The 15,729-nt window shown below is 50.9% G+C and overlaps 1 protein-coding gene across 1 annotated transcript in view; it reads right to left on the reverse strand.

Moving 5' to 3' along the window:
• The window catches only part of ZPBP (zona pellucida binding protein), a 304,665-nt gene that overhangs the window by 49,549 nt on the left and 239,387 nt on the right, over nucleotides 1–15,729 (reverse strand). The gene's annotated exons all lie outside the window — the stretch shown is intronic.

Raw genomic sequence — 15,729 nt, forward strand, 5'->3', positions numbered from 1 at the left:
GAAAGCTGCCTTTCAGGGGAGGGAGTGGGATCAGAAGGAAGGCCATCAGACTCCTCGTAGGAGAAATATCTGATGTCTTCCTCCTCCTCCCACGAGGCCTCACCATCGGTATCAGACACAAATTCATGAACCTGTGTCTGAAGCCGTGCCCGGCTCGACTCCGTGGAAACACGGCCACGGTGTGAGCGTCGAGAGGTAGACTCCCTCGCCCGCACCGGCGAAGCTCCCTCCGCCGACGTCGTCGGGGAGCCTTCCTGGGAGGCGACCGCAGTCGGTACCGCAAGCGGCACCGATGTCGGAGACCTCACCCCGGGCAAGGGGCCAGCCGGCGCCTCACTCGACGGTACCGGTGGCGCAAGCACCTCCGGTACCAGAGGGGAAGGGCGCAACAGCTCTCCCAGGATCTCTGGGAGAACGGCCCGGAGACTCTCGTGTGCAGGGCGGCTGTGGAGAAAGACTGAGAAGCCGATGCAAGTGTCGAAGTCAGAGTCTGTTCCGGGCGTGGAGGCTGTTCCGGGCTGTCCAAGGTGGAGCGCATCGACACCTCCTGAACAGAGGGTGAGTGGTCCTCCCGGTGCCAATGCCTACTGGGTGCCGACTCCCTCGGCGACCCAGAGCTCTCTGTACCGACGCGGGAAGGAGACCGGTGTCGATGCTTCTTTGATTTTTTCAAACGAAGCATGACACCGGAGCTTCCCGGTACCGACGATGAGGATGTAGAATCCAGCCGTTGCTTCCTCGGGGCCCAGGCCGAAGAAGGTCGGTCTCGGGGGGGCTGTACCGCAGGAGCCCTCAGGGTAGGGGGAGACCCACCCGAAGGGTCACCGCCACCAGCAGGGGAATGGACAGCCCTCACCTGCACTCCAGTCGAAGCACCACCGTCCGACGACATCAGCACTAGTGGAGGTCCCCGTGACGCCGACGCAGCCTTCCGATGTCTCGGCCCCGACGATGCAGAGAGTCGATGCCTCGATGCAATCGATACAGTCGCGGCCGAGGGCGGAGGTCTTGACGCTGTCGACGTCGATGCACTCGATACTCCCGGTGCAGATGCCGACGAAGAGCCAGAGAACAACACGTTCCACTGGGCCAATCTCGCTACCTGAGTCCTTTTTTGTAAAAGGGCGCAAAGACTACAGGCCTGCGGGCGGTGCCCAGCCCCCAGACACTGAAGACATGACACGTGCCTATCAGTGAGCGAGATTACCCGGGCGCACTGGGTGCACTTCTTGAAGCCGCTGGGAGACTTCAATGACATGGGCGGAAAAATCACGCCAGCGAAATCAAAACTCGTAATTGCGGTAAGGCACCAAAAAGAGAGGGAGAAAAAACTCGACCCGAGGCCTCAAAAGGGCCTACCCCGAAAACGAAAGAAAACTTAACAAGGCAAAAAACTGGAAATACGGGAAGGGGAAAAAGACCGAAAGGCCCTTCTCCGAAATCCCTTTTTTTTTTTTTTTTTTTTGTTTTTTAGAAGCGAAAGTCAAAAAGACGCACGAGGGTCAACTTAAGGGGTGCGAACGGCGCAAACACGACCGTACCGAGCGTGGACAAAAGAAGACTGATGAACACGAGCCGGTTCGGGCGGAAAGACGGCCGCGCATGCACGGTGCGCATGGGCGCGCGAGGACTAGCAAAGGCCTTTGCTAGTGAAGTTCCGATTGGAGGGGCTGCCGTGGACGTCACCCATCAGTGAGAACAAGCAGCCTGCTTGTCCTCGGAGAAAAATAAATTTCACTTTCTAGACCAATCCAGACAAGCAGCAAAGTTACTTACCTGTAGCAGGTGTTCTCTGAGGTATATATTCTCACGTGTGGGTGACATCATCCATGCAGCCCAGTAAGGACACTGCCATAGTGCATTGTCACTTTAAAACTTTGAGCAGTGACCCCACCGCACATGCACAGGTACCTTTCCACCCAATGCTCAGGCGCTGGAGCAGCTGTACAATACAAAACTCTAAGAGGAGGTAGGAAGGATGTGAAAATATATGTCTGCTGTCCTCGGAGAACACCCCCCTACAGGTAAGTAACTTTGCTCTCTCCAAGGACAAGCAGGCATAATATTCTCATATGTGGGACTCACTAGCCGCCAGGCTCATAGTATAAAAATGAAATCTGGCAACTAAGTAGAAAGTGAGGATGGTGGAAAAAAAGGGCTGGAAGGTAGAGTTGACTTTTAAGTTTATTTATTTATTTGGATTTTGCTCACACCTTTTTCAGTAGTAGCTCAAGGTGAGTTACATTCAGGTACACTGGATATTTCTCTGTCCTAGGAGGGCTCACAATCTAAGTTTGTACCTGAGGCAATGGAGGGTTAAGTGAGTTGCCCAAGATCACAAGGAGCAGCAGTGGGATTTGAACTGGCCACCTCTGGATTGCAAGACCAGTGCAACCACTAGGCCACTCCTCCACTCCACAAAGTTGTGAACAGATTTTGAAGGACTGCTTGTCCAAAATGGCTATCCTGCTTAGAATGTTGCTTCTGACAGTATTGAGTAGTGAAGGTATGGATAGACCACATTGCCACCTTGTAAATTCTTCAATGGAGGCTTTCTGTCGCGGAGCCGGCCAAACTTCAAGGGGGCGTGTTGGTAGGGTAGCGAGGGCGGGACGGGGGCGTGGTCATGAGATGGCCGGCTTCGCCCGATAATGGAAAAAAGAAAGCCGGCCCTGACGAGCATTTCGCCGGCTTCACTTGGTCCCTTTTTTTTCAGGACCAAGTTTCAAAAAGGTGCCCAACTGACCAAATGACCACCTGAGGGAATCGGGGATGACCTCCCCTTACTTCCCCAGTGGTCACCACCCCCACCCAAAAATTTTTTTTTTTTTTTTTTTGCCAGCCTCTATGCCAGCCTGAAATGTCATACCCAGCTCCCTGACAGCACTATGCAGGTCCCTGGAGCAGTTTTTTGTGGATACAGTGCACTTCAGGCAGGTGGACCAAGACCCAGGCCCATCCCCCCCTACCTGTTACACTTGTGGTGGTAAATGGGAGCTCTCCAACCCCCCCCCCCCCCAAAACCCACTGTACCCACATGTAGGTGACCCCTTCAACCATAAGGGCTATGGTAATGGTGTACAGTTGTGGGGAGTGGGTTTTGGGGGGGGGGGGATTTGGGGGGCTCAGCACACAAGGTAAGGGAGGTATGCACCTGGGAGCAATTTCTGAAGTCCAATGCAGTGCCCCCTAGGGTGCCCGGTTGGTGTCCTGGCATGTCAGGGGGACCAGTGCACTACAAATGCTGGCCCCTCCCACGACCAAATGCCTTGGATTTGGCCGGGTTTGAGATGGCCGGAATCGGTTTCCATTATCAGCGAAAACCGATGCCGGCCATCTCAAACCCAGCGGCCATCTCTGACATTTGGTCGGCCCCAACCATATTATCAAAACGAAAGATGGCCGGCCATCTTTTTCGATAATACGGTTTGGGACTGCTCTTTGCGGTGCCGGCCATATAGATGGCCGGCACCATTCGATTATACCCCTCTATGTAACAGTCAGCCAGCCAAGTAGAGATAGTACGTTTGGTGATGGAAATCCCTAAACTGTTAGGCTTGAAGGATACAAAAAGCTGGGAGGACTTCCTATAAGGTTTTGTACGCTCCAGATAATATGCTAGAGCATGCTTGCAGTGTAAGGTATGCAGTGCTGCTTCCCCAGGATGAGAGTGTGGCATAAGGAAGACAGGTAGTACAATGGATTGAGGTGAAATTCTGACACCACTTTAGAGTGGAATTTGGATGCGTTCGTAGATGAACCTTATCATGGTAGAGCCTGGTGTAAGGTGGGTCTGCCACAAGGGTTTGAAGGTCTCTTAGTCTTCTGGCGGAAGTGCTATTAAGAACAATACTTTATTCGTGAGAAGCCTCAGGGAATAGGAATGGAGTGGTTCAAATGGAGGTTTCATGAGAGCTGTGAGGATAACACTGAAATCCCATGACACCAGAGGTGGTTTAATAGGATTTTTGGTATGAAATAAACCTTTCATGAATCTAACTATCAAGGGATGAATATAAATTTGCTTGTTATCAACTCTAGAGTGAAGAGTACTAATGGCACTCAAGTGTACTCTGACTGAGTAGTTTTGAGGCCAGAATCAGAAAGATGGAGGAGGTACTCCATAAGGGTAGGAAGAGAGCATCTAGCAGGGTCAAGTGCTCTGGCTGTACACCTTAGGAAAAATCGTCTCCATTTGAAACAGTAATATTTCCATGTAGAAAGCTTCCAAGAGGCTAATAGTATTCTAGAAACACCATCTGGAATGTTTAATGAATGTAAGTCTATGTTGTCAAATACCAAGCCGTCAGGGCTAGAAAGATGGGGACTGGATGGAGGAAGGACCCCTCATTCTGTGTTATTAGGGTTGGAAAAGGATCTAACCTCAATGGTTCTTTAGATGATAACTCTAGGAGAGAGAACCAAATTTGACAAGGCCAGTAGGAAGCAATTAGAGTCAATGGTCTCAATGCAGTTTAAGAAGAGTTTTCCTTATGACAGGCAGTGGGAGAAAAACATATAGAAGGTCTATTCCCCAGTGGAGCAAGAAGGCATCCAGGACTGTATAGTTGGGTACATATATCCTGGAACAAAAGTGGGGAAGCTTGTTGTTCTGTAGAGCAGCGAACAAGTCTATCGCTGGGGTTCCCCACTCTTGGAATATTTGATGAACTACAGAAGTGTTGAGGGACCATTTGTGAGGCCACAGGACTCTGCCCAGTTTCTCTGCTACAGCATTTTGTTTTCTGGCTAAGTTAACAGCTAGAGATATGTTTCAAGAAGCTGCCTATGTCCATATATGGATCCGGCTTGCTGACAGAGGTGGTAAGAACATGTTCCCCCATGGTTGTCTGTGCGAATGAGTATTACCTGATTGAGAATGCGGTCTTGAAAAGTCCTGAGAACATTCCAGACTGCCTGCAATTCAATGAGACTGATATGATGTCATTTCTCCCATGGGGACCAAGAACCTTGTGTGCGCAGATTGCCGAGTTCAGTGCCCCAACCTAACATGGATGTTGTGATGTGGAGGGGGTTGAAATAGAAGACCCTGAGTGAGATTCTGGGACACCATCCATCACTGTAGAGAGTGGCGAAGCTGTGGAGTTACTCGAATTTGAGCTGAGATCATTCCTGTGACTTGGGACCACTGAAAGGAGAGCGTCCACTGAGGAATGTGGAAGTGGAGACGAGCCAATGGCGTTATATGGACTGTTGAAGCCATGTGACTGCATACGCAGAGCACATAATGAGCAGATATCTGGGTGGATTTGAACACCTGAGTGGTGAGTCAATATGCTGTTTGCTCTTGGTTGAGGAAGGAAGGCTCAGCCCTGAGTAGTACCAAGGAGCGCACCTATGAACTCTAAGGTTTGAAATAGCTGAAGATGTGATTTTGGCTAATTAATCACAAACTTGAAGAGTTCTTCTATGAGCTTTATGGCGGATAAAATGGAGGCGTGTGCTCATTCCCAGGAATCTGCCTTCATTAACCAGACTTCCAGTCAGGGGAAGACATGGATGCCCCACATGCAAAATGGTGCAGCTACCAGTATCAGACACTTTGTGAAGTCTCGAGGAGCCAAAGCCAAGCCAAACCAAGCGAAAAAAACTTATATTGTTAGTGCAAAGTACAATATCAGAAGAGAGAAACTTTCTGTGTGCAGGAAAAATGAGTATGTGCGAATATGCCTGCTTGAAATCTAGAGAGCAAAGCCAATTGTTTGAGGTTATATCATGGGAAGTAGTGATCCCAAGGATACCATGCAAATTGTTTTGAGTAAAAACTTATTTGCCTAAGAGTAGTTACACTCCTATTCCTCCTCCACCTCAAAGAACTATGCTCCTACACTCAATGACCAAGGCAGCAGTTAGAATTTAAAAAAGCAAACTTTATTAAATAGTCTTCCTAACCTTTTCCCTATAGTTTATAAAACTTGACCTACAGCAAACAGCATTAACAGCCTCTAGAAGGCACAGCAGGACTTAGTTCAATATTTATTACCACCGCCCCAGCTCTGCACACCCATAGCACATCTCTTCATTTATATTCTTCTAAAAGTCAATTATTCTAATTAGGATAACAAGAGGGAGTTTTCATTTGAGTTTTAATTATACTTAAATACATTCTGAGAAGCAAACACTAAATAAATCACACGATATGCCATGTATTCTTAAGGCTCTTTATATTAATCTAATATTCCTAGTATGTTAAGAAGTTTAAACTGCACAATAATACTAAGATGCAGACACCAGTCCAGTAGCAACAGGGGTGCAATTCAGTCTTTTGCACTGAGTGTCACAGTTGGTGAGAGGTTATATGCGTGCACTTGATGCAAAGAGCTCCTAGCTCTCAGAGAATGAGTCTGTTCTCTTGAGGGTAGACTAGAAGATTTGAAGGAGTTGTTTGATGCTTGAAGAGAAGAGGCTTGGTGTTTTTTATTTTTGGTTTTGCTTTAAACGTTTGGACTTCTGATATGTTCTCTTCTTAAAACAAAAGGGGTGTGTGTGGGGGGGGGGGGGGGGGGGGTCATGCTTGTTTATGAGAAAAGCCCAGAGGAGATTAGCCTAAATGCTGAAAGACTGTGTTAAGACTGCCTAGAACCATGAGATGAGGAACTGGATTGATTTTGGGTGAAGATAGCAGTTGAACCTGAACTAATTTGCATAAGGTTTCTCCCAATCTTTGATGGAGGTTATTTGTCTTTTTTTCCTTCTCAAGAGGACAAAGGAAGAATGTGAACTGGGAGATAACAAATCTATTTTTGTGCATAGAGGAGAGGGGGCAGAAAGACTATTTTAGGACCACTCACCCTGAAGTAAAAGGGAGCCCTCAAGCTTGATTTTGAGAGTGAAAGGAGGCACTGGAAAGAGAATCTCCCAATTAACTTCTTTTCTTGGGGAGAAGTTCTGGTTATATAGCATGTTCTGTTGAAAAGAAGTAGGAGCTAAAAGGTCACCTTCTGATTGGAAGGAGGCGGGGCCTGTAGGAGTTTCTGCCTTGGGGTCCTGACTAGACGGATGGCTGTCCAGAGAAACCCCAGATGTCACTTCCTGGCAGAAAAAGAGGATGTCCAATTATTCAAAGACAACCTTTAGATTACAGCATAGCTAGGCTTTATTCACAGGAAGTATTGAGGCTGTGATGTTCCAGGCTGCCTTATGAACCAATTATAAGCATTAATATGTTGGGGTGTAGGGAACATGCATGGAAGACAGCTGATAAAAAGCCTTTGCAAATCACATATGTGCTCAATGAATGTCTCAGCCTGCACTGTTAGGGAACTGTTCCACTGACTGTTGATCCCTCTTCCCTATGAATAATCAGTGAGTTGTGTGGTCATATCTATCCACCGTGTCAAATGTGACCCTGTCAGCCCTCTTTGGGACTGGTTCTTGCTATGTGCATCCCTGGAGCTCTTTTTAAAAATTGGCATTACATTGGCCACTCTCCAATCTTCAGGTACTATGGATGATTTTAACAACAGGTTACAGATCACTAACAACAGATTAGCAATTTCAGTACCCTGGGGTGTATGCCATCTGATCAAGGTGATTTATCACACATTAATTGGCAAATTAGCTCAGTACGTCTTTCGGGTTCACCAAGATTTCTTTCAGTTTCTCTGCATTGTCACCCTTGAAAACCATTTCTAGTACAGGTACATCTTCTTCCATAAAGACTGAAGCAAAGAATTCATTCAATCTATCCGCTATCGCTGTGTCCTCGCTGAGTGCCCTTTTGGTTCCTTCATGATCTATCGGTCCCACGGATTCCCTCACAGGCTTTCTCTTTATGATATACCTGAAAAAGGTGTTTCTACGAGGACAAGCAGGCTGCTTGTTCTCACTTATGGGTGACGTCCACGGCAGCCCCCTCCAATCGGAATCTTCACTAGCAAAGGCCTTTGCTAGCCCTCGCGCACCCACACGCACCGCGCATGCGCGACCGTCTTCCCGCCCGAACCGGCTCGTGTTCGTCAGTCTTCTTTTGTCCGCGCTCGGGACGGTCGTGTTTTGCCGCCGTTTCATGCCCCTCAAGTTGACCTCGCTCGTCTTCGCGATTTTCGCTTAAAAAAAAAAAAAAAAAAAGAGCCCAATCCGGTCTTTACCCCTTTCCCGTGTTTCCAGCTTTTCCCCGCGTAAGTTTCCTTTCGCTTTCGGGACCGGCCTATTTGACCTCGGTACGGGTTTTTTCTCCCTTCTTTTTGGTGCCTTTCGTCATCATTGCGAATTTTGATTTCGCCGGTGTGATTTTTCCGCCCATGTCAACGAAGTCTTCCAGCGGCTTCAAGAAGTGCACCCAGTGCGCCCGGGTAATCTCGCTCACTGATAGGCACGCTTCGTGTCTTCAGTGTCTGGGGGCTGGGCACCGCCCGCAGGCCTGCAGTCTTTGTGCTCTTTTGAAAAAGAGGACTCAGGTAGCTAGATTGGCCCAGTGGAACGCGTTATTCTCAGGCTCTTCGACGACAACAGCACGGGACTAGTCGAGTGCATCGACAGCATCGAAGTCTTCGACCTCTGCATCGGCATCGACTGCATCGAGGCTTCTACCTCTGCATCGTCGGTACCGAGACATCGAAAGGCTACATCGACTTCGGTGGTACCGGGACCTCCGCTGTTGCTGATGTCGTCGGACGGTGGTGCTTCGTCTGGAGTGCAGGTGAGGGCTGTCCATTCCTCTGCTGGTGGCGGTGAGCCTTCGGGTGGGTCCTTCTCCTGCCCTGAGGGCTCCTGTGGTACAGCCCCCCCGAGATCGACCTTCTTCGGCCTCGGCCCCGAGGAAGCGACGGTTGGATTCTACGTCCTCCTCGTCGGTACTGGGAAGCTCCGGTGACATGCTTCGCTTGAAAAAGTCGAAGAAGCATCGACACCGGTCTCCTTCCCGTCTCGGTACCGAGAGCTCTGGGTCGCCGAGGGAGTCGGCACCCAGTAGGCATCGGCACCGGGAGGACCGCTGACCCTCTATTCAGGAGGTGTTGATGCGCTCCCCCTTGGACAGCCCAGAACCGCCTCCACGCCCGGAACAGACTCTGACCTCGACGCCTGCATCGGCTTCTCAGTCGTTCTCCACAGCCACTCTGCACGAGAGTCTCCGGGCCGTTCTTCCAGAGATTCTGGGAGAGCTGTTGCGCCATTCTCCTCCGGTACCGGCGGTGCTTGCGCTACCGTTACCATCGGGTGAGGCGACGGCTGGCCCTTTGCCCGAGGTGAGGTCTCCGGTATCGGTACCGCTTGCGGTACTGGCTACGGCCGCCTCCCAAGCAGACTCCCCGACGACATCAGCGGAGGGAGCTTCACCGGTGCTGGCGAGGGAGTCCACCTCTCGACGCTCCTACCGTGGCCGTGTTCCCACGGAGTCGAATCGGACACAGCTTCAGACGCAGGTCCGTGAACTTGTGTCTGATACCGATGGTGAGGCCTCGTGGGAGGAGGAGGAGGACATCAGATATTTCTCTGACGAGGAGTCTGATGGCCTTCCTTTTCACCCCACTCCCTCCCCTGAAAGGCAGCTTTCTCCTCCTGAGAGTCTGTCTTTCGCGGCCTTTGTCCGGGAGATGTCTACGGCCATCCCCTTCCCGGTGGTCGTGGAGGATGAGCATAGGGCTGAGATGTTTGAGCTCTTGGAGTATCCTTCTCCACCTAAGGAAGCGTCCACAGTACCCATGCATCATGTCCTAAAAAAGACATTGCTGGCGAACTGGACCAAGCCATCAACCAATCCCCACATTCCCAAGAAGATCGAATCCCAGTATCGGATCCATGGGGACCCAGAGCCGATGCGCACTCAGTTGCCTCACGACTCTGGTGTGGTGGATCTGGCCCTAAAGAAGGCTAAGAGTTCTAGAGAGCATGCTTCGGCGCCCCCGGGCAGAGACTCCAGAACTCTCCAGAACATTCCTTTGGGAGGAAGGCCTATCATTCCTCTATGCTCGTGGCCAAGATTCAGTCCTACCAGCTCTACTCGAGCATCCATATGCGGAACAATGTGCGACAGTTGGCGGACTTGGTGGACAAGCTCCCTTCTGAGCAAGCCAAGCCGTTTCAGGAGGTGGTCAGGCAGCTGAAGGCATGCAGAAAATTCCTGGCCAGAGGGGTATATGATACCTTTGATGTTGCGTCCAGGGCCGCTGCTCAAGGTGTGGTGATGCGCAGACTCTCATGGCTGCGTGTCTCGACCTGGAGAATAGGATCCAGCAGCGGATTGCAGACTCCCCTTGCCGAGCGGACAACATTTTTGGAGAAAAGGTCGAACAGGTGGTAGAACAGCTCCACCAGCGGCTTTCGACAAATTCTCCCGCCGGCAGCCTTCAGCATCTACCTCATCAGGTAGACGTTTTTATGCGGGGCGGAGGGCTGTTCCCTACTCTTCTGGTAAGCGTAGGTACAATCCTCCCTCTCGCCAGCCTGCAGCCCAGGCTAAGCCCCAGCGCGCTTGCTCTCGTCAGCAGCGTGCGCCTCAGCAAAGTCCCACGGCTCCCCAGCAAAAGCAGGGGACGAGCTTTTGACTGGCTCCAGCAGAGCATAGCCAACATCAACGTGTCCGTGCCGGGCGATCTGCCGGTCGGGGAGAGGTTGAAAGTTTTTCACCAAAGGTGGCCTCTTGTAACCTCCGACCGTTGGGTTCTTCAAATAGTCCGGCAAGGGTACACCCTCAATTTGGCCTCGAAGCCTCCAAATTGCCGACCGGGAGCTCAGTCCTACAGCTTCCAGCACAAGCAGGTACTTGCAGAGGAACTCTCCGCCCTTCTCAGCGCCAATGCGGTCGAGCCCGTGCCATCCGGGCAAGAAGGGCTGGGATTCTATTCCAGGTACTTCCTTGTGGAAAAGAAAACAGGGGGGATGCGTCCCATCCTAGACCTAAGGACCCTGAACAAATATCTGGTCAAGTAAAAGTTCAGGATGCTTTCCCTGGGCACCCTTCTTCCCATGATTCAGGAAAACGATTGGCTATGCTCTCTGGACTTGAAGGACGCCTACACGCACATCCCGATATTGCCAGCTCACAGGCAGTATCTGCGATTTCTTCTGGGCACACGTCACTTCCAGTACTGTGTGCTACCCTTTGGGCTCGCCTCTGCGCCCAGAGTGTTCACAAAGTGCCTGGCTGTAGTAGCAGCAGCGCTTCGCAGGCTGGGAGTGCACGTGTTCCCTTATCTCGACGATTAGCTGGTGAAGAACAATTCCGAGGCAGGAGCTCTACAGTCCATGCAGATGACTATTCGACTCCTGGAGCTACTGGGGTTTGTGATAAATTACCCAAAGTCCCATCTTCTCCCAGTACAGAGACTCGAATTCATAGGAGCTCTGCTGGATTCTCGGACGGCTCGTGCCTATCTTACGGAGACAAGGGCCAACAATCTGCTGTCCCTCGTCTCCCGGGTACGAGCGTCCCAGCAGATTACAGCTCGGCAGATGCTGAGATTGCTTGGCCACATGGCCTCCACAGTTCATGTGACTCCCATGGCTCGTCTTCACATGCGATCTGCTCAATGGACCCTAGCTTCCCAGTGGTTTCAGGCTGCTGGGGATCTAGAGGACGTGATCCACCTGTCCACGAGTTTTCTCAAATCCCTGTACTGGTGGACGATTTGGTCCAATTTGACTCTGGGACGCCCTTTCCAAATTCCTCAGCCACAAAAGGTGCTGACTACGGATGCGTCTCTCCTGGGGTGGGGAGCTCATGGTGATGGGCTTCACACCCACGGAAGCTGGTCCCTCCAGGAACGCGATCTGCAGATCAATCTCCTGGAGTTACGAGCGGTCTGGAACGCTCTGAAGGCTTTCAGAGATCGGCTGTCCCAACAAATTTTCCAAATTCAGACAGACAACCAGGTTGCCATGTATTACATCAACAAGCAGGGGTGCACCGGATCTCGCCCCTGTGTCAGGAAGCCGTCAGCATGTGGCTCTGGGCTCGCCATTACGGCATGTTGCTCCAAGCCACATATCTGGCAGGCGTAAACAACACTCTGGCCGACAGGTTGAGCAGGATTATGCAACCTCACGAGTGGTCGCTCAACTCCAGAGTGGTAGTTCTCTTTGCATCTCGAGCCAACCACAAGGTCCCTCAGTTCTGTTCCAGACTTCAGGCCCACGGCCGACTGGCATCGGATGCCTTCCTCCTGGATTGGGGGAAAGGCCTGCTGTATGCTTATCCTCCCATACCTCTGGTAGGGAAGACTTTGTTGAAATCAAGCAAGACCGAGGCACCATGATTCTGATTGCTCCTTTTTGGCCGCGTCAGATCTGGTTCCCTCTCCTTCTGGAGTTGTCCTCCGAAGAACCATGGAGATTGGAGTGTTTTCCGACCCTCATCACACAGGACGAAGGGGCGCTTCTGCATCCCAACCTCCGGTCTCTGGCTCTCACGGCCTGGATGTTGAGAGCGTAGACTTTGCCTCTTTGGGTCTGTCGGAGGGTGTCTCCCGTGTCTTGCTTGCTTCCAGAAAAGATTCCACTAAGAGAAGTTACTTCTTTTTATGGAGGAGGTTTGCCGTCTGGTTTGACAGCAAGGCCTTAGATCCTCGCTCCTGTCCTACACAGACCCTGCTTGAATACCTTCTGCACTTGTCTGAGTCTGGTCTCAAGACCAACTCTGTAAGGGTTCGCCTTAGCGCAATCAGTGCATACCATTACCATGTGGAAGGTAAGCCGATCTCAGGACAGCCTTTAGTTGTTCGCTTCATGAGAGGTTTGCTTTTGTCAAAGCCCCCTGTCAAACCTCCTACAGTGTCATGGGATCTCAATGTCATTCTCACCCAGCTGATGAAACCTCCTTTTCAGCCACTGAACTCCTGCCATCTGAAGTACTTGACCTGGAAGGTCATTTTCTTGGTGGCAGTTACTTCAGCTCGTAGTCAGTGAGCTTCAGGCCCTGGTAGCCCAGGCCCCATACACCAGATTTCATCATAATAGAGTAGTCCTCCGCACTCACCCTAAGTTCTTGCCGAAGGTTGTGTCAGAGTTCCATCTGAACCAGTCAATTGTCTTGCCAACATTCTTTCCCCGTCCGCATTCCTGCCCTGCTGAATGTCAGCTGCACACATTGGACTGCAAAAGAGCATTGGCCTTCTATCTGGAGCGGACACAGCCCAACAGACAGTCCGCCCAATTGTTTGTTTCTTTTGATCACAACAGGAGGGGAGTGGCTGTGGGGAAACGCACCATTTCCAATTGGCTAGCAGATTGCATTTCCTTCACTTACGCCCAGGCTGGGCTAGCTCTTGAGGGTCATGTCATGGCTCATAGTGTTAGAGCCATGGCAGCGTCAGTGGCCCACTTGAAGTCAGCCACTATTGAAGAGATTTGCAAGGCTGCGACGTGGTCATCTGTCCACACATTCACATCTCATTACTGCCTGCAGCAGGATACCCGACGCGACAGTCGGTTCGGGTAGTCAGTGCTTCAGAATCTGTTCGGGGTTTAGAATCCAACTCCACCCCCCTAGGCCCATTTTTATTCTGTTCCAGGCTACACTCTCAGTTAGTTGGATAAGTTGTTAGGTCAATCTCAGTTATGTCCTCGCCGTTGCGAGGCCCAATTGACCATGTTTGTTGTTTTGAGTGAGCCTGGGGGCTAGGGATACCCCATCAGTGAGAACAAGCAGCCTGCTTGTCCTCTGAGAAAGCGAATGCTACATACCTGTAGAAGGTATTCTCCGAGGACAGCAGGCTGATTGTTCTCACAAACCCTCCCGCCTCCCCTTTGGAGTTGTGTCTTCCCTTGTCTTTGTCTTGCTGTATACGGGACTGACGAACACGAGCCGATTCAGGTGGGAAGACGGTCGCGCATTCGCGGTGCGCATGGGCGCGCGAGGGCTAGCAAAGGCCTTTGTTAGTGAAGATTCCGATTGGAGGGGGCTGCCATGGACGTCACCCATCAGTGAGAACAATCAGCCTGCTGTCCTCGGAGAATACCTTCTACAGGTATGTAGCATTCGCTTTTTGTCTCCATGGCAAGTTATTCTTCATATTATTTTTTAGCCTTCTTTATCAGTGCTTTCTATCAAGCTTGACACTGCTTATGTTGCTTCTTTTTTTCTTTATTCGGATCCTTTTTCCATCTTTGAAGGATGCTCTTTTGGCTCTAATAGCCTCTTTCACTTCACCACTTAACCATGCTAGTTGGTGGGACGCGGGGTTGGTGGTTGGGAGGCGGTGCTTATGCTGGGCAGACTTCTACTGTCTGTGCCCTGAAAATGGCAGATACAAATCAAGGTAAGGTATATATAAAAAGTAGCACATATGAGTTTATCTTGTTGGGCAAACTGGATGGACCGCGCAGGTCTTTTTCTGCCGTCATCTACTATGTTACTATCCAGCTTATTTTCGAAGGACATCGCCGGCCATCTTCCGACACAAATTGGGAGATGGCCGGCGATCTCCTGAACCCAGACAAATCGGTATAATTGAAAGCCGATTTTGGCCGGCGCCAACTGCTTTCCATCACGGAGCCGGCCAAACTTCAAGGGGGTGTGTCGGTAGGGTAGCGGAGGCGGGACGGGGGCGTGGTATGAGATGGCCAGCTTCACCTGATAATGGAAAAAAGAAAGCCGGCCTTGACAAGCATTTCGCCGGCTTCACTTGGTCCCTTTTTTTTCCAGGACCAAGCTTCAAAAAGGTGCCCAACTGACCAACGGAAGGTATCGGGAATGACCTCCCCTTACTCCCCCAGTGGTCACCAACCCCCTCCCACCCAAAAAAAAATATTTTTTTGCCAGCCTCTATGCCAGCCTGAAATGTCATACCCAGCTCCCTGACAGCAGTATGCAGGTCCATGGAGCAGTTTTTTGTGGGTGCAGTGCACTTCAGGCAGGTGGACCCAGGCCCATCCCCCCTACCTGTTACACTTGTGGTGGTAAATGGGAGCCCTCCAACCCCCCCCCCCTAAAACCCACTGTACCCACATGTAGGTGCCCCCCTTCACCCATAAGGGCTATGGTAGTGGTGTAGAGTTGTGGGAAGTGGGTTTTGGGGTGGTTTTGGGGGGGCTCAGCACACAAGGTAAGGGAGGTATGCACCTGGGAGCAACTTTTGAAGTCCACTGCAGTGCCCCCTAGGGTGCCCGGTTGGTGTCCTGGCATGTCAGGGGGATCACTGCACTACGAATGCTGGCCCCTCCCACGACCAAATGCCTTGGATTTGGCCGGGTTTGAGATGGCCGGCATCGGTTTCCATTATCGGCGAAAACCGATGCCGGCCATCTCTGACATTTGGCCGGCTCCAACCGTATTATGGAAACAAAAGATGGCCGGCCATCTTTTTTGATAATACGGTTCGGGACTGCTCTTTGCGGCGCAGGCCATATAGATGGCCGGCGCAGTTTGATTATGCCCCTCCACGTTACTATATCTGGTATGGCATTCCACGAAGGTATTTAGTGTTCGAATGAGGGGCCTGTCGCACTGCATAGGGTAGATATCCCTGATCTAGGGCCAAGCACAAAGCCCCCTAGAGTAAGGGATATAAAGTCCAATACAGGTTGTAACAGTTGTTTATACCATGGCCTGATCACTAAAATTCTGAGAAGGACCCTAAACCCTCTAGATTTCTGAGGTCCTCAAAACATTTCTAGCTCATCTAACCAGCAATGAATGTTTGAGGGAAGCCACACTGAAAAGCTGAACTGCAATTGTAGAAATCTCTGTGCATATGATAGCTGCTTTTTATGAAAAATGGAGTCTGTACTCTATAACCCCTGACTGAAGCAGAGCCTGGCTGTTTCATT

Source organism: Microcaecilia unicolor, chromosome 1 (genome assembly GCF_901765095.1).
Source record: "Microcaecilia unicolor chromosome 1, aMicUni1.1, whole genome shotgun sequence".
Lineage (NCBI taxonomy): Eukaryota > Metazoa > Chordata > Amphibia > Gymnophiona > Siphonopidae > Microcaecilia > Microcaecilia unicolor.